The sequence below is a fragment of the Ursus americanus genome, chromosome 4 (assembly GCF_024610735.1).
Source record: "Ursus americanus isolate L20-20 chromosome 4, mUrsAme1.1.p, whole genome shotgun sequence".
In the NCBI taxonomy this organism is placed as follows: domain Eukaryota; kingdom Metazoa; phylum Chordata; class Mammalia; order Carnivora; family Ursidae; genus Ursus; species Ursus americanus.
Window position 1 is genome coordinate 91,994,843 of NC_142130.1, and position 24,025 is coordinate 92,018,867.

Sequence of the window (24,025 nt, forward strand, 5' to 3'; positions counted from 1 at the left end):
CCTCCCCACAGGCTCCAGCGTTCCAAACTCACGAGCCTCTCAAACGTGCCCTCTTCAGCCTTCGCCCCTCGCTTGACTTCTGTGAGGCACTTCTGGTCCTCACCAGCATCCCCTCCCTCCAGGACCTGAGATCCTGTGTTCCACGGCACCGGAGTGTGCCCCAGGCAGCGCCCCAGGACCTGTGTCAGAGTGGACAATGTCCGTCTGCCTCTTCTCCTCCCGGGAGTGGCTTCTCCTTCCTGTGCTCTCTCCAACGCTTGGTGAAAAGTAAGTGTAAGATGCCGAATGAGGACACTCTTGGAATCTGGCCAGACCAGTCGGCTCTCTTTCCAAAAGCTTCTTGAAATCGGTTTTTGCTAATCAGGCTGGACGTGAATCCCTGGAGCAGGCAACCTGCTGGGGGATCAGGGATGCAGACATTGTTTTACTCTTGTACCTGGCAGAACATTCCCAGGCTGGAGGGGGAACCAGCCATCCTGGCCGGTCCTGTGGGACTTCCGCCTGAATGACAGCGAGGTGCCAGCTGCCAAGGGGCCGGGGGTGGGGGCTGGAAGGGCGCAGCATGGGCACGTGATGACACCCCAAGAGTGAGACCATGGGTGAGGGATAAGTGGGAAAGAGGTGAGAATTGCACCAAGGGAATGTTTTTTGAACCAAAAGCCCATTTTTAAAGAATGGTCAAGTTTCTTTGGCTCGTTGAGTATTTCATAAACAGCTACATGTTTCAGAAGCCTCACTTGGGGACAATTCACGATGACGAAGAGTGATGGCTCGTGAAGCGTGATGGCTCGAGAAGCGTGCTCGTCTGGACCCAGTGAGGCTCTTCCACTGAGCAGACGCGGGCCTGAGGCCGGGTGTTAGCATGGTGCCCACGTGCCACGGCGGCAGCTTTGGGGTTTGTAAGGAAGAAGACAAACCCTCTTCCAGATTCAACATATAAACCTCAGTTGGGGAGGGGGCAGCAAGGGCCAGCATATTGTCATAGGAAACTTCTAGGGGCTTAAAACTACCTCTACAACATTGCCCAGCTCAGACGGTCTTTCTAGAAGGGGCGTGGGCACCAGCTGGCTGCTCGTCTGTGATGCTTCCAGTGAGCCTATGTCTTCTTTCCTTGCTGACCTCAGACTAACGTTCAGCCCTGAGAAAGGATTTGTTCTTACGTGACCACATTCTCCCAAACCACACCAGCCTGGGAATAAAGCATGATTTTGGTGACAAAACCAAATTTCTCCGGTCCTCCCGCCTTACCTGTCCAAGCCCAACACCTCAGTTCTCCCCAAGACACGGGGGGAGCTAAGTTTGAAGTCTTCGCTGCTGCTGGGAGGGCCCCGTCTCCAGGCATCCCAGTTGACTCTCCAGCAGGACCCACCTGTCTGTTTCCTCCCTGGCCTGGGCCTCACCCCTGCAGAGACCAGAAAGTGGGGCAGCCCTTGACCCCACTGTTCTTTTTCCCAGGCTGCTCCAGGAAAGCTCTGGGCACACATCCTGTGCAGGGCTCCTGGACAATTCCACCAGTTTGCTGTCCTCAGACCTGGCTCCTTCCTGGGGCGAGGGGGCCGGGGGGGGGGGGCGGAAGGGGGATGATTTCCTCTTTCCCGTTTGCTAACAACACCTGGCAGGTGTCCTGGCTGGCCAACGGGACAGGGGCAACCCTGGGGCTTTGAGCTGCTTTGCTTAGGCATGGACTGCACAAAGCATAGCTGGGTGTCCCCACCAGCATTTGATTCGGAGCCATTTTTGGCATTTTCTAGAATGATGTCTTCTCTGACAAAATTCAGACTGGACGGTAGTTCCTAATTGTGATGAGGATGAAAAGGCAATGAGCTTCCCAAACTAGCAGTATTCAGAGACTTTTTGAGTCCCTACAATAATATACCAACATCACTTCAACTTAATTTTTTTTTTTTTGCTGAAAACATATTTCACCCCACATTACTTCAGTATGTATCTTTTTTTTTAAATGGCAATTTCTTGCTTAACCGTAATGTAACTATCACACCAAACAAAATTGACAATAATTCCTGTCACCAGATAACAGGTCCACAAATTTCCCCACTGTCCCCAAATTACCTTCTAGTGCTGGTTTGCTCAAAGTGGGATCCCACCGAAGTCCAGGCATTGCATTTCGTTCTGTTACGTAAGTCCCCTTAAATCTAAAACAGTTTGTTCTCTACATTTTGGGCAACAGAAAAGCTCTCCCCACTCTAATATTTTTTTAATGGTTTCATTTTACATTTAAATATTTGATCTGGGTGCGCCTGGGTGGCTCAGTCGGTTAAGCGTCTGCCTTCAGCTCAGGTCATGATCTCAGGGTTCTGGGATCGAGTCCCACACCAGGGTCCCTGCTCAGCAGGGAGCCTGCTTCTCCCTCTGCCCGCTGCTACCCCTGCTTGTGCGCTCTCTCTCTGAAAAATAAAATCTTAAAAGAAAATAATTCTAGATCTGTTTGGAATATATCCTATTGTATTTCGTGAGGCACAGATTCAATTGTCTATTTTCCCAAGTGTTCCACCACCATTCATTAAAAAGCCCATCTTTCCCCATTTGTTAAAGATCCCGCACTTATCATCTGTCACATGGTAACACACAGTCACTTGGGTCTTCCAGACCCTGGTCTGTAAGTCCCTCCACAGCCACAAGCCTGCTGTCTGAATAGCTGGGGGCGCTCTGCCGTCTGGCAGCCCTGCTCCCTTCCTTTCAGGTTGTGCTGGTTGTCCTTGCGTGTTAATTTTCCTCCAAATGAATTTTTGAATAAATACACCTAATTTCAGAAGAAAATTCTGTAAGTTATGAATTGACTTGAGACCTGACTTTTTAAGATTTTATTTATTTATTTGACAGAGAGACAGAGAGAGCAGGAGCAGGGGGAGGGGCAGAGGGAAAGCAGGCTCCCACTGAGCAGGGAACCCGGTGCGGGGACTCCAGCCCAGAATTCTGTGATCATGACCTGAGCTGAAGGCAGATGCGGAGCAGACTGAGCCCCCCAGGCGCCCCAAGAACCGACTTCTTTTGATGTTGAGTCATCACTGTATCCAGGAACATGGTACGTCTTTTCAATTGTGAAACTCACTTCTGTGTCTTTCAGGAGTGTTTTCAAGTTCTTCTTCTAAAGCTTTCCATAATGCTTGTTCTTTTTATGCTGAGATAGTTTTGCTTTTTCGTTTCTGCCATCAGTGGGGTTTTTCTCTTCCATCCATCGTCTGGCTGGTTGTTCTAAGAACATATGAAGGCTATCGGTTTTTATGTTAATTTTAGATCCTGCTACCTTACCAAATTCTCTCATTGTTTTTAGTGGCTTGTTCATGGCATCTTCTGTATTTTTCCAGAATGCAGTAATAGCACCTGCAGATAGGGATATTTTATACTGTCCTCCCTGTGCTTATCTTTTTGTTGTTGTCCCTGCCTGACGACACTGGCTAGTTCCCCCAGTGCAGTTATGGAAGTGGCCGAGACGGAGTGGATGTCTTTTTTTTATTCCTGACTTCACTGAGAATGCCTCCAGTGTTCCCCCAAGAAGTGAATGTCCCGTCTTTATCTGGTAACCCTTCTTGCCTTAAATTTGTCATTAGTACAGCTGTACCAGTCTTTTGGTTACTGCTCGCGTGAGGTATCTTTTGCCATCGTTTTATATTTAGCCTTTTCATATCCTTATGGTTTTAGTGTGTCTTTGCAAAACAGTCTAGAGTGTGTATCGTGGATGTATTTTTATCCAGTCTGAAAGTCTTTTTGTTTTTAACTGGACCTTCTGTCCACTTAGATTTAATATAAGTACTGATATATTTGAAATTATCTATCATTGGGGGTTGTCCTCTACATCTGTTCTTTTCCCCCTAATGATTTCTGTTCCTATGGCATTTTCTTCTTTTGGAGTGATTGTACGTTTTTCAATGCTATTTTCAATTTTATTTTTCCATTTCAACCTTCCAATTCCCCCACTAGTCTGTAAGTTATACAACGTTCTACTCTATTTTTAGTGGTTACTATAGAGATTAAACAGTGTGACATTTGTTTATCAAAAGACTAATGGTATTTTAGCACATTTACCCTTTTCCTAGACAATGCAAGGTTTCAGGATATTTTAAACTGTAAACACTCCTCAATTTATGTGCTGCTATCGTATTTTAATTCTGTAGAACTTTAACCCACCGTAGATTATGATTGCTCTTCATACAGTCAGCACACAGTAGGATTTCCCCAAATTCAGATTTACTCTCTTTCTTACTCATTTCTTCCTGCATATTTGAGCTTCTAATTAGAATTATTTTCATTCTACTTGAAGAACACCTTCTAGTTTCTTCTTTTTGGCAGTCTGTTGGTAGTAAATTATTTTGCTTTTTGATATTTGAAAGCGTCCTTACCTTCATTCTTGAAAGGTATTATTTTTAACTTTTAATTTTTAAGTAATTTCAGGATTATTGAAAAGTTACAAAAGTAAGGTGGTGAGTTCCCAGATACTTTTCGTCCACTGTCCTCTACACTGAACATGCTCTGTAACCATTGACACAATTGCAAAACGGGGAAACTAGATGACTCCCTGATTTACAGACCTCTTTAAACTTCACCAGGTTTCTGGATGAGGTCCCGTCCAGGGCCACACGCTGCACTGATTTGTCGCATGTCTCCAGTCTCCTACTGAGACATTTCCTTGGTCTTTTTTTTTTTCCTTCCATGACCTTGGCATTTTTGAAGATCTCTGGCTACTTTTTTTATAGAACTTCCCTCAGTTTTGGTTTCCCTCAGTTTCGGTTTGTGTGATGCTTTTTGTGATTAACTCAAAATTATACATGTTTGGCAAAGAATACCGGGAAGTGATCTTGGGCTGTTCTCGGTAGCTCGTATCAGGTGTGGGTGCTATCGTTGTATGTCCGTACTGGTGATGTTCACTCTGATTGCTTTGCTGAAGTGGTAGGTTTCAGTGTTCTGCATTGTAAAGTTACTCGTTTTCCCTTTGTAAGTAATAGGCATTTTGTGGGAGACCCTTTGAGACCATGTGTATTTGTCCTTGAATGCTACGTAACAAATTAACCCCCCCTTTAGTGGCTTTAAAATACTAATAACTTCTTATGCTCAGTTTCCTTGGGCCAGGAGTTCGGGAGCAGCTCCACTGGACGGGTCTGGTTTGGGGTCCCTCCAGTGGAGCCTGCAGTCATCTGAAGGTTTCCTGGGGCTGGAGGGTCCCTGCCAAGTCATCTCCCTTACAAGCTCTTGGCTGGAGGCCTCCACCATTCACGGAGTTGGGACAGGAGCCTCTCTGGAGGGCTCCTACAGTCGCCTCATGACCTGGCCCCTCACTTGGCCGGATGAGGAGCACGAGGTGGGAGCCACACAGCTCTGCGGCTGGACTGGACAGTCTGCTGTGTCCACAGTGTCCTCCTGGTCCACCGGTCAGCCCTAGTCAGTGTGGGAGGGGACCTCGCAGCAGCACGAGAACCAGGACTCTGGGATCCTTGGTGGCATCTCCATGGCTGCGGGTTCCTCTGGGCTCCCGGCACCACTTCCTCCAACATCCTTCCTTTTCCATGAAAGACTGACAGCGTGTCCTGCAGATTGGTTTTCTCGGCCGTGTCTGTCTCGGAATCAGAAACCACACAGCAATTGCTACAGGGAAACTTCAGCGTGAAGAATTAGTAACCGGAGGAACGGGGACTTGGCCAACGAGAGAACTCTAAGGAATATAAGACTGTAGGATGTCGGCAGCAGCCTCCACCCCCGGGACTGCGAGAGCCCCTCCCGCAGCTACCCCGCAGACCCGGAGAGGGTGCGGTCATGACTCAGCGCCCTAGACCAGTTTGCTGGGATGCTGCACCAGTCCGACCTGCTTGAGCCCCGCCCTCTGCTGCGGGAGCTGTCCAGAGGGCGGTGCCGCATCTCCGAATCCCAGAGGCCGCCCCAAGAGGTGCCGCAGAAGCCGTGCAAGAGGAGGAGCCTGGCTGCCACTCTCTTCCAAGGCACTGCTTGAGGGCGGGTGATTGACAGGCACCCCGCTGCCGGCTCTCCACCCTGAGCCCCCGGGGCAGGGGCGACCGGGGACGCGTTGGTGCAAGCTGCTGGGCGTACCTGGGACGCCATCCCAGAAGAGGTGCTTAGCCAGCAGCACGAAGTCATACCAGGTGAGCCAATTACTGACATGGGGTCAAGCGTTTAGTTTCGTAAAGAAGGAAAAGAAATTTTCTTAGTTTCGGTCTAACCACCTGCTTATGTGCTAAACTCCTGAAGTGCTACTTGCAGTCAGCATAGACTCTTAAAAATTGCCTTATGGTATTTTTTAGCCGACCCCCCACCCGCCTCCCTCCATCAACCTTCAGTTTGTTCTCTGTAGTTAAAGAGTCTCTTATGGTTTGTTTCCCTCTCTCTTTTTTTTTCTTCCCTTCCCCAATGTTCCTCTGTTTTATTTCTTAAATTCCACATGTGAGTGAAATCATATGTATTTGTCTTTCTCTGATTGACTTATTTTGCTTAGCATAAAACCCTCTAGTTCCATCCACGTCATTGCCAATGGCAAGGTTTCATACTTTTTGATGGCTGAGTAATATTCCATATATATATATTTTTTTTTTCTTTGTCCAGATTGCTTTGGCTGTTGGGGGTCTTTTGTGGTTCCATACAAATTTTAGGATTGTTTGTTCGTGCTGTAAAAAATGCTGGTGGTATTTTGGTAGCGATTGTGTTAAACATGCCTGACAGCTTTGATAGACATATTGAAAGTGTACGATTTGATCTGTGTTGGTGCAGGCATACACCTGTGTAGCCCCCGTCATGAGGACAGAAGAAGTGGTGCCTGAGAGAAGGGCCCTGAGAGGCAGGAGGAAGATGACTGATAGGGCACAGGGCGAGTGGCGGTGGAACTTGCTTTCTCAGGTATCAGGACATGTACAAAGCCACTACAATGAAATCAGAGTGGTGCTGGCCTTGGGACACAAGTAGATCCAGGGAAGAGCAGACAAGGTGGAAATACAGCCCTTCCGATGAAAGGGGAAGTCAAGACACGGCCATGCTACAGCTCTGTTGAGTGAAAAAGGTTCCTGACATAGTGGATGCTGGGTGTTCGCAATCTAATGGGCCTGGGGTGCATAAATATTCATCTTACCACAGTATGGGCCTGATTCAAGGTTTTACAGGTTCAGAAGAGGAATAGAGTGGATAGTGGAGGATGTAACACTTGAGAAGGATCTTGAATAATAAATGAGTTTGTCTGAGAAATGGGAATAGGAGTCAGGGAGATGGCATTCCTGGCAGAAGGAACTGCATATGTAAAGGCAGGGAGATGCAAAAGCCATGGTGTTTTTACGGAGGTAGAATAATGCCCCCCCCCCCCGCCAAAGGCATCTGTGTTCTACTCCCCAGAACCTTTGATATATTAGGTTACTGGCAATGGAGAATTAAGGTAGCATATGAAATTAAGGTTAACCAGATGACCTTGAGATGCAGAGTTTTTCTTAGGTTATCTGGATGGACCCAACATAATCATAAAGGTCTTGTAAGTGGAGGAGGAGGCAGAAGAGGGAGAGCCAGAGAAATGGCGGCATGAGAAGCACGCAGCCCAAGCTGCTGGCTTTGAAGATGGAGGAAGGGCCCCAGAGCAAGGAGTACAGGTGGCCTCTAGAGGCTGGAAAAGGCAAGTAAATGGATTTTCTTCTACAGCCTCCAGAAGGGAACACAGGCCAGCCAACACCTTGATTTGAACCCAGCAAGTCCCATTTTGGACTTGTGACTTCCAGAAGTGCAAGATGATGCATTGGTGGTGTGTGAGGCCATTAAAGTTGTGGTAATTTGTTCACCTCCACAGGAAGCCAATTCAAGCACTGAGTCAGACTGGTAGAACATCAAATCTGAAGGGAAAATGGAGGTGGCGAAGGAGTGGGGGTCAGGGGCCAGATCACGGGCTCCTTGGATGTCCTCTGAGGGACTGGCGCCACAGGGGAGGGCAGAGACTCCTGATTTGGGGTCATGAGGTGGCAGGGAGGCAGTTAGGGAGTGAGCTCTCTCTTAGGCAGTGATGCAGGCTTCCTATCGGTGACCTCACTCTTTAGAACAGTCCCCGGAAACTCCCGTCGTGCGGGAAGGGACACATGCTCTTCACGTCACCTGCCCTTCCTATCCTTTTTATTTCAGAATTTCCACCAAGTTTTGCTTTACCTCCCCCCCCTTTTATGGTCTGGCTTGACTCGGGTGTCACGAGGCAGAAGAGCCACGGGCCAGAGGGCGCTCCGGGAGTAAGAGCCACCAGGAGGAGAGAATTTAGGGGAAGCCACGCAGGGAGGGACTGAGGGGCCCCTTGACACACCATCTGTGACGGGCGCTGCCCAGAATGGTCCAGAATCCGGGCCGGAAGGCAGCGCCTGGCTCCTCGGGGCCTGTTCCATGCCCGCCATCTCTGCTGCTGTCCCAGGGTCTCGGTGCCTGGAAACCCCCTTTGCAGAGGCGACAGAGGGGGTCTCTCCCTTGTGACTGAAAGACTCAGGAACATTCCAGTTATTACTTGTTATTATCATCGTACACCCTTACCTGCGGTTTTGCTTTCCACCGTTTCAGCTGGCCACGGGCCGCCACGGTCTGGAAGTGGGTGACACTCAGATGTGCCGTCAGGAGGTCGGCAGTAGCTTAGCCCTGTGTCACTCACCTCCCGTCATCTCATCACGGAGGGAGTTGATCATCTCCCGTCAGCGCAAGAAGGCTGAGGACGGTGCAGGAAGATACGGTGACACACACACACACACACACACACACAGAGAAAGAGAGAGAGAGAGAGAGAGCCCATTCACATTACAAACCGTTGTCTTAATTGTTCTAGTTTATTATTAGTCATTGTTGTTAATTGCCTTCTGTGCCTAACTGAAAAATTAAACTTTATCATAGGTATGTGCATATAGGAAAAAGGATAGTATAGGGAGGGTCGGTACTAATAGTCCAGGGTTCGGGCGTCCACTAGGAGTCTGGGGATGTACCCCCTGTGCAGGAGGGGGGATGGCTTGTATCACTGGAGTCATTACATGTAAGTCTCCTGTCTAAAGCTCACCTGACCCATTTAGTTAATTCTAGGGCTCAGGCAGGTCAACGCGTAATTATTTTTGTGTTTGCTCAGAAGGATTTTTGTTGCCGACAGCAAGCGACGTATTAGCTGTTTGGTGGCAGCTAGAGCTCGGTTACAAGCCCCGCCCACTCTAGGAGCTGCTGTTTTACGCAAATGTCATTCTCCAGGTCGTAGTGGGTTTTGCATTTCAGTGCACTCCTTACTTGGATTTGCCATTTTTAAGCTGCTCGGAATTCCCTGGACGCGGTGCATTGTGAGGTCAGAGCTGAACGGACACGGAGGCCCCGCCCCTCCTGACTCACTCCAGGTGACCCTGGGTGACAGCTGTGTGACGAGACAGTGGTTGGTGGCGCCCTTGTAGGCTCTGGAGCCGGTGGCAGGGGCCGCTGAGCAAGTTCTGCCCGGATCTTCGGATCCTGCTTGAAGCCCCTTTGTGAGGAGAGAAGGAAAGCGTGGGTCTAAGGTAACGACTTGGGATTTCTGTTGCCACCTGGGAACTGTCGGAAGCTCAAGGGGTACAGGAACTCACCCCTCCTAATGCTCTTCTGGGTGTCTCTTGAGAAAGTGCAAGAATTGGGGGTTCTGGGTCCATCTATGTGGCCAAAGGGCCATTCCTGTCAAGAGTAGTTAGAACTGGGGTGGAGGAGGGAAAGGTGGAGAACGGAAGGCAGGCTGTGGCCCAGGCCTGGGAGGTGAGCAGCATGTCTGGTCATGATCCAGGGTGCTAACCTGGGCGTCCGAGGTTGGCTCCTTCATCCTGAGCACCCGGGAGGGGAGTTGAGAAACAAATAGGCAAAATGAAGTCGACACAAAGCGTTTCCATGTCCAATATCCAAACAGCTCCATATTTCTGGAAGTCCAGTAAGCCCAGGAGCCAGGATGGAGGAGTGGGCATTTGGGTTCTAAAATCAGAAAGATTGCACATTTGGATGGACAACCAGGCACTGTGGGAAAAGCCTCTTAGTGTTTATGTTATCTGTTGTAAAACAAAAGTATTCAGGCTTCTCATTGACACTGCGGGGGAGGGAGGAGCTGAAATGTTTCTCCAGAACAAGGAACAGTAGAGGGACCTCACCAGCGCTAATGTGAGCGGAGCGCACCGTCGCTCAGGCCCTCTAACCTGGGGTCTCCTGCTGACCTGTGGCTCATCACCTCCCCATCCTGTGCTCAGGGTGTTGGGAGAACTGGGCCTTCTTCCCGAAGACTCCTAGACTCATTGCCTTAAGAGAAAACGTCCTTAAGACAAGGATCCGGGGGTGTGGTGACCAGGGACAAAGCTGTGGGAAAGCGGACACTGCGAGGAATTTAGTTCCTCGGGACTGGCTTTTCATTTGTTTCCTTAACCAAAAGTATTAGCCGTTTATTGTTTCAAGGCAGTAATTCTATGGGTAACCAATCAACCAATGCTTTCTGCCATATGTCCTTGAGTCTCGGATATTGTCAATGGTACTAATTTAGGAGAGCAATGTGGGAAGAATTAAAATAAGAACTGGGACACCCATGGACCCACTGACTGTGAGACTTGTTCTAATACCAGAATTGTTCAAATGTGAAAGGAATAAGTGTGCTTTTTAGAATCGAGCTGAAAGTTCAGATACCAAAGTCTGATGTGAGGGAGGGGCTCCCCACACATCCAAGGAATGTTCCAGACACCAGCGGGCGGTCCTAGAGCTCAACTAAATTCTGACACTGTCTATCTGGAAATACCGTCAAGTCCCACAGGGTTAGGGCTCCGTCCCACAAGCCTGCCCCGCACCCCAGACACTAATGGTAGGTCCAGGTTGTCATCTGTGCTTCTGACCAATCAGCTATAAATCAGAGGTTCCCATGACACCTCCTTGGGTTTGATTTATTTTCCAGAGTGGCCCATAGAACTCGGGAAACAGTTTACTTACTAGATTACCTGTATATTATATTATAAAAGGGTATAACTCAGGAACAGCCAGAAAAAAGGTGTAGGGCACGCTATGGGCGAAGGGTGAGAATGGGTGAGAATGGGGCACCAAGACCTCTCCTGGTGCCCCATTTTCCCCGAATCTCAGGACGCTATGTGAGCCCTGTCCTTTTGGGTTCTTATGGAGGCTTCATTACAAAGGCATGACTGATTAAATCACTGGACATGGGTGACTGAACTCACATCTCTAGCCCCTCTCCCCTCCCTAGAGCTGCAGGGTGGGGCTTGAAGTTCCAGCCCTCTAATCACAGGTTGGTTTCCCTTGCAACCAGTTTCCAATCTTTAGGGGTTCTCCAAAAGTCACATTGTTACCATAAACTCAGATGTGGGGGAGAGAGGTTTGTCGTAAATAACAAAAGACACCCACTTCACTTTTACCACCCTGGAACTGTTTCAGAAACTGGGAACAAAACTAAATATTACAGGTGCCTAGGTGGCTCAATCCTTAAGCATCTGCCTTCGGCTCAGGTCACGATCCCGGAGTCCTGGGATCAAGCCCCAAGTCGGGCTCCTTGCTCAGCGGGAAGCCTGTTTCTCCCTCTCCAGCTCCCCCTGCTTGTGTTCCCACCCTCGCTGTCTCTCTGTCAAATAAATAAATAGAATCTTTAAAAATAACCCCTCAAATATTATAACAAAAGGTGCCCCTATGGTTCTTATATAGGAAATTCCAAGTTTTGGAACGATGTGCCACGAACAGTGGACAAAAGTCAAATATATATTTCTTATTATAAATCACCATCTCACATTTGGTTAGTGGTATTTACCTGTTTCTCACTTTTTTTATTGGGTTGCTCCTCTTTTTCTAATGGTTTTGTTTTGTTTTCACTATCCTAAACTTATTATAAAATGTCTAATAAAAACAAAAAGGTATAAAAATTCCACAGACAGATTTACTGACTCACCAGACACTTAAAAATAACATTACTAATGCAGTTGAAATCCACATCTCTTAATGATTTTTTAAAAAGATTTTATTTATTTGAGAGAGAGCAAGTGCACATGAGAGAGAGAGAGAGATTGAGAGACTGAGAACACGAGTAGGGGGGAGGGGCAGAGAGAGAGGGAGAAGCAGGCTCCCCACTGAGCAGGGAGCCCATCGCTGACTCAATTCCAGGACCCCGGGATCATGACCTGAGTCGAAGGCAGACAGTTAACCAACTGAGCCACCCAGGAGCCCCACCTCTTAATGATTTTTAAAGAGCCTTTTACATATTACAATAACCACCCTGTGGCTGTTTTATATATTGCAAATGTTTTGCCGCTTGTCCTTCATCTTTTAATTTCTCTACGATTTTTTTTTGATGTGGACATTATATGTCTTCGTGTCATTAGATGTTAATCATTTCCTTTATAGTTTTGGACTTTTCTGTCATGCTAAGAAAAACCTCTTCACCTCAGGATAATGTGAGCACTCTCCAAAATTCTCCTCTACTTGTATGACATTGTTTGCATTTAAATATTTCATCTGTTTGGAATAGACGGTATGTGTTTATGTGTGTGGAGGTAAAAATACAACTATGTATTACCAAGACAAATTGAGTATGGCTGTTAAACATCAACTTGGTGATGTGAAAATGGATTGCCCTAATTTACATTTCTGGTGTTACACATGAGGTAACATCCCTCCCACCCCCCATGCTTTTCGAAGTTGTCTCTTTTTGAAAGCATTTTATTACACGAAAGTAGAATAGTGTAATGCACCTACTATCTGTGCCCATTACTCAGGTTCCCCTCCTGTCAGCTTATTGAGTCATCTCTGTCTCCACCATATCGCACTCGAGACTGTGTGTCGACGGACAGGTAGACAGAGGTCCTTGGCATGGAATACAGACTCCAGAAATAGATCCACACCTATATGGTCAATTGATTTTCCACAAAGGGGACAAGATAATTCAACGGGGGCAAAATAGTTTTTCTAACAAATGGCGCTGAAGCAACAGGATTTCCATATGGAAGAAATGAACTTCAGCCCTTATCTCACCCACGCAAAAGAGTTGACTTGAAGTGGATCCTTGACCTGAATATAAGAGCTAGAACTATAACGTTTGTAGAGGAAAGCTTAGAAGAAAAAACTTCTAGGAAAAGAACTCTTACAACTCGATGATAAGACAACCCACCCTATTAAAAAGGGGGCAAGATAGTCAGATATAGACTTCACAAAGGCAACAAAATCAATGGCCAATAAGCTCATAAGAGAGTGTTCAATATTCATGAGTAATTATGCAAATTAAAACCTATAATGAGGTTCTCCTACACCCCAGGAGAATGGCTGATGTGAAAGACTCCCAACACCCAGCATCGTGGAGCATGTGGTCACCACAACTGTCATTTGTGGTCACGGGCACAATGCTTTGGGAAAATGGCTGTTTCGTATCAAGTGAACCGCTCACCTTCCCTGTGACCAAGCAATTCCACTCTCGGATATTTATCCATGAGAAGTAAAAACATATGCCCTTTAAAACATATGTACAAGGACCTTTATAACGGCTTTATTCCTATTAGCTAAAGACTGAAAACAACCCACATTTCCGTGCACAGGAGAGTGGATGAAGAAACTGTGATGTATTCATACCCCGTAATACTACTCAGAAAAGAACAAACTCCGGATACATGAAACCGTATGCATCTTAAAAGCATTATGTTGAGTGAAACAACCCAGACCCAAGAGAGTGCACACTGTTTGGTTCTATATACGAAGTTCTAGGACAAGACAAATTATGCTGATGGAAGCCACAACGGCAGCGGGAAAATGGATCAAAAGGATATGAGTGAACTTTCCTCGGAGACGGAAATGCTCGCTCTGATGATCAGGGCTCGAGTCATGCACTTGTACCCATTTGTCAAAACTCACTGAATGGTATACAGAGATCCGTGCATCCCACTTTATAGAAGTTTTACCTTAAAAAATAAAGGATAAGGAAAAGATCTAATACATTAAAAAAAGAAAAAAGATGAAGGGTTAAATCTCAAATGTGAAATCCTTGGTAAGGCCACACTTGAGATGCAAGGGGCACCAAAAAATGCTTTTCAAAAAGTGATCCTTTTTTTTCTCTCTTTCTCTTATTGTTTGCTGTTGGTATAATAATGACTTGATTTTTCAAACTGATACCACTGAATTACACAATAATTAGGGGAGGAAGCAGGAATTAATTTAAAAAGAAATATAGGGCTATGAGTACATTCTGAGAAAGATTTGAGGAGGTCAGAGGTCTGCAGCAAACCATTTACATTCATTACAGAATCATCTAACACAACAAATAGAAAGCTAATGTAAATTTTTTTTTTTTTACTATACACACTTTTCCTTGAGGTAGGGTTAGAAATCCACAGCATGTTAACTTTCAGATGGCTGTGTGAGAATTAATAAAAGGAAACCTCATGTAGGATGGAGTCAGGAGGCTGTCAGGGGGAGCTCTCACGCGAGCACTCGGCATCCGTTGCAGACCCAACAGGAAGAGAGGTGCCTTGCTTGGGGACACTACTTGACCACCCTGGGCGGGAGGAAGGAAGGTTTTCTCCACCCCACCCCCCTCCCCGCAACAGCCAAGCTAATGAGAGACAGTCACAGCTCAGCCAATGAGAAGCCGCTACACCTGAACTCCCACTTTACCGCAATGAATTTTTTGTTGCTAAGAGCCGCTTTCCTCTGTAAAAGAGTTGTTCTCTCCTTTATTCATTGGACTTGCGTATAGTTTTCCCATGCTTGCCTGTCCTAATTGCAATTCTCGGCTAATCCCAAATAAACCCATTTTTGCTGGTAAAATCACTAGCAGTTTTATTTTTAGGGTTACTAGGTCTTATAGATGCTCTCTCTCCAGGATGGCTGTGTATCAGATTGTATACTGTGGGGATCCCGTCTGAGGACTCTGCAGAGAGAACGAGAGATCCAGAGCTTCTGGCCAAAGACCAGGCCTACAAAGGTGGAGAGAGCAGGGGACCGCAGCATTCCTGCCCCACGGCAAGCGCTGGGGAGCTCTGAAGGCACAGAGATCTCACACTCAGTCAACCCGAATCCGCTGGTCTTAGACACGATCAGTGCTCATTCTGGCCCTGCTTTCCCCGCCCATCTAGTTATAGGTTTAAGGATACGCCAGTTAGGCGTCCCTAAGGGCTCGCGTCCTGAGAGATGGGCCAGCTTTTCCTGGAAGTAGGCAGCGCCTGCGAGTTGGTACCCATTGGATGCTGCGGATGGAACTAAAATTTAGTCTCAATTCATATTCATGCACTACATACCTGGGCTGAAATCTTGGTATTATTATTTCACAGTTGAACTGAGCAAAGACACATCAGCCATTGAAGACTCACCCTGAGAGGTGCATTTGGGGGAAGAGCTCTGGGCTATTGCCAAAGATACAGGAGCAGAAGGATCCAAAGGGAAAAACAGTGCCGTCTGGCTGTGAGGATGGGCGGTGCTCCTGCAGGAAGGGGCCCTAGGAAACCGGGACGGCCTCTCAAGCTGGGGTTTGCAATTTTCCTGGTCCTCCGGGTGGCGTGTTCTACCTCGTTTGCATTTCAGAGAGACAGGAAGAGACAGGATTGGTTTGGACTTCAGCCAAATCCGGGCCCACCATTACCTCAGCCATTAGGACGCAGAGGTTCCCTGTTTGAGCCTCACTTTTTATTTTTTAATTTTTAAACTTTTTAAAAGGAGGCTCCATGCGCCGTGTGGGGCTTGAACTCACAGCCCTGAGATCGTGCTCTACCGCCAGAGCCAGCCAGGTGCCCTCAAGCAGCACACTGAATTACAAAGGTGGACACTGGAGCCAGGCCGGCAAGGGGGGGCCCTCTCCCGTGGAGCAAGAGCAATGGCTATGGGGCTAAGGACGCTGTGCCGCGGCTCTGGTTGTACTGGTGTTATTAGCTGATGCAGTATCACCTGGCTCATGCGCTTTATCTCATTAACCTTCAACACAATCCAGAAAGAGAAATACGATTATTTCCATTTTGCAGACAAGGAGCCCAGAGTGGTCAAGTGGCTTGTCGGGACCACACGGCCACAGCGGAGGGCCGAGGGGTGTGTCCTGGGTGGCCCTGCCCGTCATCCCCTGTGTTCTGGAGTGCAGGGGGGTGGCTGACCTGAAGAGGCCATCGATGTTGTGGGAGCTTCCCAAACTACTCCAGCATGAACATCTTCCAGACGGATTCTCCACAGGGCAACGAGGCAAGAAATTTATGGCTTGGCCTGATTAATGGGCCAGGCAGTTAAGAGTTCTTTGCCAAGCTAGGAGCATAATTTAAAGGAACCAAGGCAGGAGTAAAGGCCCCATAACTCACATCCTTAAAGGTTTCTTAGAACAAGAGACACCTTGCATCATTCAAAACATCTCCCTTTCTCATGCCAAAAAAAGACCGGTGTGTTTCTGGGTGTTTCGGTCCAAGAACAAGGCGTCTGGGTGAATATACATGGCAGAAGGAGGGGAAAATACTTGCAGGTTGTAAATTTCCGGCTGATGTTTTCTATGTTGTTTTCTGACCGGTTGGTATTTATTTAACCACGTTCTGGCTCTTCATGCCTCTCTTCCCACCTTATAAATGCCATCCTCTTTAGCGGTGTCATTTTTCATTGTATGGACTTGAACTGTTGCCAGGAAAGCAGCTTCGGGGATCACAGAAATGATACCATAGAAAACAATGGAAGGAGTAGAAGACGGAGTTTGAATTCTGGCCCTTGTACTGCAGGCCGGGTGATTTTAGGAATGTCACTGAAGGGGAGCGGAATGTGCCTCCCAAGATGTGCCTCTTTGGGACAGGGATCATTTCAGGCTGGTTGTTTTTGAGAAGCAGCTGACCTGGGAGGAGCCCTGAAAACCCAGAAGTTACCGTTTTATAAGAGATATTTGCATGTATTCGGGGAATCTCCGTGTGTAAGGTGTCTCCCTCCTGGTACCAGGAGAAGGGGGTGGCTACGTCTCTAGAAACCGTTCAATCAGTGGAGTTGGCAGGGACTTCAATCTGCATAACACCTAACCCTGTTCACTGCGCTTTTCCTGGTCACACCCCCCCACACACAACTGACTCCCCTCCCCCAGCATCTTTTGTCTTCAGCTGAAGATGGAATTTTCAGTTTCCAGACTTCGGTTTTCAGACCCAGTTTCCTGGGTGTCTCCCATGTAACCAGAAGGTCCACATGTTATGAAATTTTGTTTCCTGTTACTCTGTCTTATATCAACCTCATTATTAGACCAGCCAAAGAACCTAGCAGGGAAGGAGGGAAACCTTTTCCACCCCTACAGTTCTGGTGACCCAGATGGGATTTTCACGGGCGGGGCTGCTGCAGCTGAGAGATCCTGGGCCTCTGATGGAAAGCCGGCAAAGGCAAGGACTCTGACCTTGTCAGTCTCCTGGACCCCTGCCTGAAGGGTGCAGCGGAAGTGAGCACAGTGAGAGCATTGTTTCTAAATTTAGATTAGCAGGAGAAAATATTCGTGCAACTAGTTCCTTGGGTCTAGCAATTCTGCTTAAAAAAAAAAAGTCTTATTTATTGATCCTATTCCTTACACAAATGGTCACTGTTTTTGTCTGTTGTGTCTTTTGTCGTAAGGAGGAAAACCATCGGGTAGAACGCAGGCCTAGGCCCTACCAGGCCTGCTGTGTGAGCCGGCTTCACAGACGGACAGGTTCACGGTCCTCACCAGACCGGGGTCTCTTAGACAAGCTTCGCTGTGGGTTAACGTGCACGTGAGGTAAAAGCTGTTGCTAAGGGATGTCTTAGGAGCCAAGCCACGAAATTGGTGGGCAGGGTCAAGTACTTAAGAGCTGCTCGAGCCTGTACCATCCAAATCTAAGATCCTAATGTTAGGATAAGTTGGTCATGGAACGGGTTAGATTGATACTAGGTCACCCAGCAATCTCAAGGAAATTTCTGGCAAAGAGGCACTCCATAAAACACCACACAATCCTCAACCCAGAGGCACACCCCTCCGAGCTCTTAGTTTGGCTCCAAGAGACCCAAGGCTTCGCTAATGCTGTTAATGTGCATATAAGAGAAGCCGGGTGAAGTTTCCCTTTTGTCTTTTTCTGTGTCTTGGGAGCTCGGCTTTGTGACCAGCGAGAATATTCTCTTTGGTCTCTGCCAGCCAGGGGATGCATTTGGTGGACGGTCGACTCGACTGGATCTGAAAAGAGGAGGGGCATGGGAACTCCTGATGTTAGCCAGGTAACAACCTGGACTTTCGGCTGGCATCAGTTCTCTTTGTCTGACTAGATCAGCTCTCAGAGGAGTTTGTCATAGCCGTCCTGTCTGCAAGGGTCCATTGTCTCAACCTTTGCTGGGTGCTGGAAAAGTCCCACTCCAGTGGTGCCCGCCCGGTGTCACAGATTAGTGGGTCTGTGACTGGAGGCCTCTCATATTCTCATGGGACACCGGAGACACTGTTAGTGAGACACCATTCTTACTGCCTGTGACATCTTTGCTTTCTGAGGCTGACGCTGGGATCTTACTCACTGGCTGGATCTTGTAAGGGCTGCATCTTTTGCCCTCCCCTTTGGGCTGCCTCCTGCATTCAGGCTAAGTGGTTAAAAGGCTTATTGGTTTCAGTTGCTATCAAGATTAAAAGATGATCCTACTTAAAAAAAAAAAAAAAAAGATGGGGCGCCTGGGTAGCGCAGTCGTTAAGCGTCTGCCTTCGGCTCAGGGCGTGATCCCGGCGTTCCGGGATCGAGTCCCACATCGGCCTCTTCTGCTGGGAGCCTGCTTCTTCCCCTCCCACTCCCCTGCTGTGTTCTCTCTTTCGCTGGCTGTCTGTCACATAAATAAATAAAATCTTTAAAAAAAAAAAAAGATGATCCTACTTGTCAAAGGCAAGATGATGAATCTTTATTGGACAAACTTCTGTATTTAAAAAAAAATTTCTAGAGAGCTCTTATCCTAAACAATTGTTTTATTGGTACCTATGGAAGGACCAAACTAAAAGTGGACACAAAGAATATAGCAGCTAGCCTCAGGGATGCCCTTAAAAAGATGCAGGAACAGAAATGAGACTTAGAACAAAAATTAGCATCCACACCTAAGGTAAATCCCCTTCTCCTCCCTCCTTACACCCCCTTTATTCCCAAATCCCTGTCCTTGACCCACCAGGAGATCTTTTGAATCTCTGAGCCCCTCGTCTAAACCCCTCTCAAATCCAGCCCCAGCACCTCAGGCAATTCCCTTATACCCTGAAAATCCATAAACACCCGGCTGCCAGTTTTGATCTCCCTTTCTTCGTAAGATTTAGAGAGCAGAGCCTGCTCTCCAGGCTCAAGGTATACAGATACTCTCGTAAATACTAAAGGCCAGGAAGTGACTTGAGCAGCAGCGCTCAAGAAGGGTGGTAGGGCTGGCTTTGCTGTTACAATCCCTCCCACTTTCCAGGGCTCTGCAATCAGGCTCTGCCAGCTTCAGGTCTTCCCATACAGTGTTCTTGGTGGATGTATCTGAACTTCATGTCACCTGGACTGCAACAGATCTTCTCAATTATAAAGCCTTTTACCTCTACTTTCAGAAGATCCTACGAAATTCAGAAAGGAGTTGGAAATATTACTGGCCATTCACAGCCCCATTCACCTGGACCTGGACTGGCTGCTAAGGATTGCTCTTTCCTCCCATGATTACACTATGGTTATCTGGCAAGCCAGATGGCCCCCTGGGGCAAACCTCCCTCACAGAGGATACAGATGGCCAGAGCCACTCAGGTCCTCCTACAAATGACCAGGAAATGGCTCAGCTGGAGGCTCATATTCAAGGCTTGATAGGAGCAATATTAGAGGCTTTCCCCCTTAAAATAAATTGGGCTAATGTTGAATTTTGCACTCAGAAAGGAGGAGAGCATATGAAAACCTTTGTTAAATACTTTATACAGGCTTTTTAAAGACAATGCATTAAACCCTGAATTTCTAGAACATTAAAATTTTTTTTTGATTTTTATCTTAGCTGGAAATCTCCCTGAGATAATGAAAAAATTAAAAGAAATGTAGTTGGATGGGCATATCACTCTTTTGATATCATTCAGGCTACCACTCCATTTTGGGGGGAATTGGAAGCAACTGCTTTGTCTTGCAAATCTCTACAAAATCTGAAATGGGGCTCTAGAAGCAATTCAATCCCACCTATCTTTACCAATCCCCAGACCTCACATATTCATCTCAGAATGCTTATAGACATTGGGACATTGGAAAGAGAATTGTCCTGCACTTAAGAAAAAGAAGGAAAAATTAAAATTATCCTAGACCTCCTGATTATAGGCAAATATGCCCCCAAAACTCTCTGTTGGAGAAAAACTGGATACTTTCTCTGTGCCTTTGTGATGTAGACTTTTTTTGAATAATTTTATATTATCTTTTAAGATTTTATTTATTTTATTTAGATTTTATTTATTTTAGAGAGAGAGTATGTGTGTGCACACGCGCACACACACAAGCAGAGGGAGGAGCAGAGGGAGAGGGAGAGAGAATCTCTAGTAGACTCCATGCTGAGCATAGAGCCCACCACCAGGCTGGGTCCCACGATCAAGAGATCATGACCTGAGCTGAAACCAAGAGGTGGCAGTTTAATCGACTGAGCCACCCAGGTGCCTCTGTGATGTAGACTTTCTACCCCCATCCTGTCTAGGACCGAAGAGCCACTTTTTGAAATTCAAACTTTAGGGAGATGTTTCTTACCAGAAGAAAGAGAGAAAAAGGGAGATATTTGGAAAGTGGGCTAATGAAAAATCTCAGCTGTCTTCTCCAGAAATATTAGTAGAGGAAGCTTTAGCCATCCAAACAGGTAAACTTAATTTATTTCATTTGCCAGAAACACAGTTTGAATCCAGCTGCTCCTTCATAAATGGGTGAGTTTTGCCTGTTATAGCCATTTCATGGTTAAAATTTTAAAATGGAAGCTATAAAATTTGTGTCTATATGTTCATGTGAGGCTACATATGTATGGTACGGATGTGGGACATCTCTACCTCTGAATGGTACTGCCAAAATTCATTTGTAAAGTGTTCTCTTCAATTGGCTTCAAGACAAACAAGCACTTATATAAATTAAGGACTGGGTACTCTAAAACTCTCAGAAATACAGACAAGCCAAACATTTCTCAAGTTCATGTGATGTGGGGTAATCTTTGGTAAATGGAAGCTAGTTGAAGTTTGTCAGTGTAATTAAAATAGTTGTCTTTGTGAAGACATTAAATGTAATGCAGATAAACAACTACCCATGTTGACTTAATCAAATTCATGTTATCTCTTACAAAACTTGTCAGCAAGAAGAATAACTTGGGATGATGGCTGACTTCGTCTAATATCTTGTGAAGTTTTTGTGAGTAATCCAAGCATCATCATTGGGAACAAATGAGTGAGATAGCTCTAAGTGGGAAAAGAGTTTTTAGGTGAACTTTTTGGCAATAATTGTATTTTATGGTATATGTACTTAAAAATAATTTCAATTCTCTTTGGTAACTTGGAAATTTAAAGTTGTGCTGAGTTAAATTAGATGATGAGAAATTCATTGAATATCTAGATCATTTACTGAACATAATTTTATCTATTTTTGGCTTCTTATTACAGAGGCACTGAAAATATTTGGGTCTGTTAGTAAACATGTCTTGTGCCACACTGAAAGACTGTACTATTTTTTAAAAAGGCATATGCTCCTAGAAATTATGAAATGTATTCATAAATTTGCCAATCTAAAGAATGTGGGTGTAACAGGCTGTTCACTACTGCTTACTTGTTAGTTTTGCTAGAAATTAAAATTTCTAAGGGTTAAGAATTCTAACATTTGTAATTAAAGCTACTAGAAGTAATAAGGAAAACAACTCCGTATACAAGGAAAGTAAGATGTGTTTTTGGATAAGAAAATGTATGAGATATGAAGATGCATTTTTGTTAATGGCAAAGAAGGTAAAATTGTCCTAAAGTAAAACTAGTATAGAAAGTTGGGAAGAGAAAGAGAATTTTACTTTGTTTAGTCAAGTTGGCTAAAATGTAATGAGTTTATGATAAGGATTATAAAATTAAGCTTTAAAATCAGTAGTGTATTTATGTAAAGCTAAAACTTGATTTTCTTTCATTTACTAAAAAGACTAACTTTTCATGGACCATTGATCTCCTCCTGATAAAAGATTGTTTTTCTTTACCTTTTAAGTAATCCGTCTAAAAAAGCAAAGATTTTGTGTTTTATAAAAATGATTTTCTGTGCTCCTTACCATCAGGTCTCTGATTACTGAAGAAAACTGGGTCTTTTCAATATTAAGAGCTAAGTTTTGCTCACAGCTATATAACCTTCTGTATTTGCCTTTGAAATCTTTTATTATCACTTTGGTAAAACAGATAATTATGTACAGTTTCATAATGGTTTGTGATGTTTGTGTGGATATGTGTTATTCACATCGGTGTTCCAGAAATTTTATAAAATTCCTAGAATTCTGATACGTCCCAGTACAATGTTATCACTTGTAATTCTATTATTATTTAAAAATGTTGTATGTTACAGAATAAGCAAATTTCTTTGTCAATTGTATTATAATGAACTCTCATCAAATCTTTAACCATGGCCATTTAAAAACCTTTTGCCATTTACAGTTACTGTTTTACTGTGATGTTTTTGCAAAAGTGCTTCATCTTTAGTGAAGACTCATGGAAAGAACTCTTGAATGCAGGTACCTGATAACTTTAAGATCATACCATTGATTTAGTGGCCTATGTCTTAGAGCAACTTGATAAAACATACCTTTGTGAACAAAGATGAAACATTTTTCTTTTTTCCCCTACCAGATCTCTCCAGAATTCAGAAACTCTCAGTGAGTATTCTTATACTATAAGAATATAATTATTTGCATAAGTTGTTAGAACCTGTTCTCCCTGTAACAGGACACAATTGGAAATTGGTTATATTACCAAGGCTTTGACTAGACTGTCACATTTGAGAGAGATGTACAAACTCAGATATGACCAGACAGCTTTAAGGAACTAAAGTTGACTTTATGGAGCCAATAAAGTCCCTTAAAAACAGCCTAGTACCTTGCTTACAGGCTTCCTAGCAGTTTTGCCAGGTGCTTGAGGAAGGTCACTTCATGGCAGGTGCAGAAACCTCAGGATATTTTGGGATCCTTAAGAAGAGAGGAATTCACCCAAATCTATAAGTATTGCAGGCAAGTCTGGCAAGACCTTGGTTTGGCTTCCTGGCCTTGAGAGGCTTTTAAAAGTCCCATTCAAGGTTCCTTACGAAAAGTTCCAGTGAAGCAGATTAAGAGTCTATATGGTTAACTGTTATTCTTGCTGGACTTACATAAGTAATCAGGTCAAATTTATTGAGACTAGACTAATTTTGCAAACAAATTTTACTGTAATGGTCTTTGTAGAAATGGGGTAATTTTAGAGAGAAAAATATGTTTCAATAGGAACTATTAATATAACTGGTGGATATTAAATTCCAATTCTGTTCATTACTTTGAGGTTATGTTATTTACCTCTAAACTGGACTGGATTCTGAATTCTTCTAGTTTCCTCAAATATCTGGCCACAAATCTCCAAACTAACATTTCCAAGTTTCTCCCACCTTTTGACTTGGAATCACTAAGAACAAAAACTCCCCTTTTGCCTGGAGTCCCGCCAACTGAATATAAACGACTTGATATAAACTTCAGAGGAATCAATGCGACAGGTCTTATTAGAAAATCATCATGCCTCTTGACCATCAGAAGGATCACCAGAGACATTCAAACTGCAAACCCTTCTCCAAGAAGACCTGTCCAATTGCCACTACCTGCCCTTGCTATCTGAAGATGCTTCCAGCCTGACATCTAGAAATGTTCTTGACTGGGTGCCCTGTGGGCTCAGAAACTGACATAATTTGTTCCAATCATTAATGTTTGTTTTTCTTTTGTTTCCATAGAAATGCCTTATTAAATACCTGATTTCTCCTAGCTTTGGGAGCTCACCTTTAGGACGGCCTCCTGGAATGAGACACAACTGTTTACCTGAACTGACCTGTTCTCAGGACTGAGTGGTTCAGTGAGATAGGGAGTAATCTATCCACTCAGCTTCTGGACTGGAAAATTCCTCAAAGTTTCAAAG

At 45.3% G+C, this 24,025-nt stretch overlaps 2 long non-coding RNA genes across 2 annotated transcripts in view; one reads left to right on the top strand and one right to left on the bottom strand.

The window, feature by feature from the left end:
• The first annotated feature begins 1,558 nt into the window (after positions 1-1,558).
• The window catches only part of LOC148110299 (uncharacterized), a 28,051-nt gene continuing 5,584 nt past the window's right edge, over positions 1,559-24,025 (top strand). The window contains exons 1-2 of the long non-coding RNA XR_015724274.1: positions 1,559-3,538; positions 5,072-24,025. This is a non-coding gene — a long non-coding RNA (uncharacterized LOC148110299). The remainder of the gene's footprint in view (positions 3,539-5,071) is intronic.
• Positions 4,641-9,361, bottom strand: LOC123802665 (uncharacterized). Its single transcript, XR_006782601.2, has 3 exons — positions 9,235-9,361; positions 8,506-8,674; positions 4,641-5,566 (listed from the first exon to the last, which is right to left on the bottom strand). It is a non-coding gene; the product is annotated as an uncharacterized LOC123802665 (long non-coding RNA).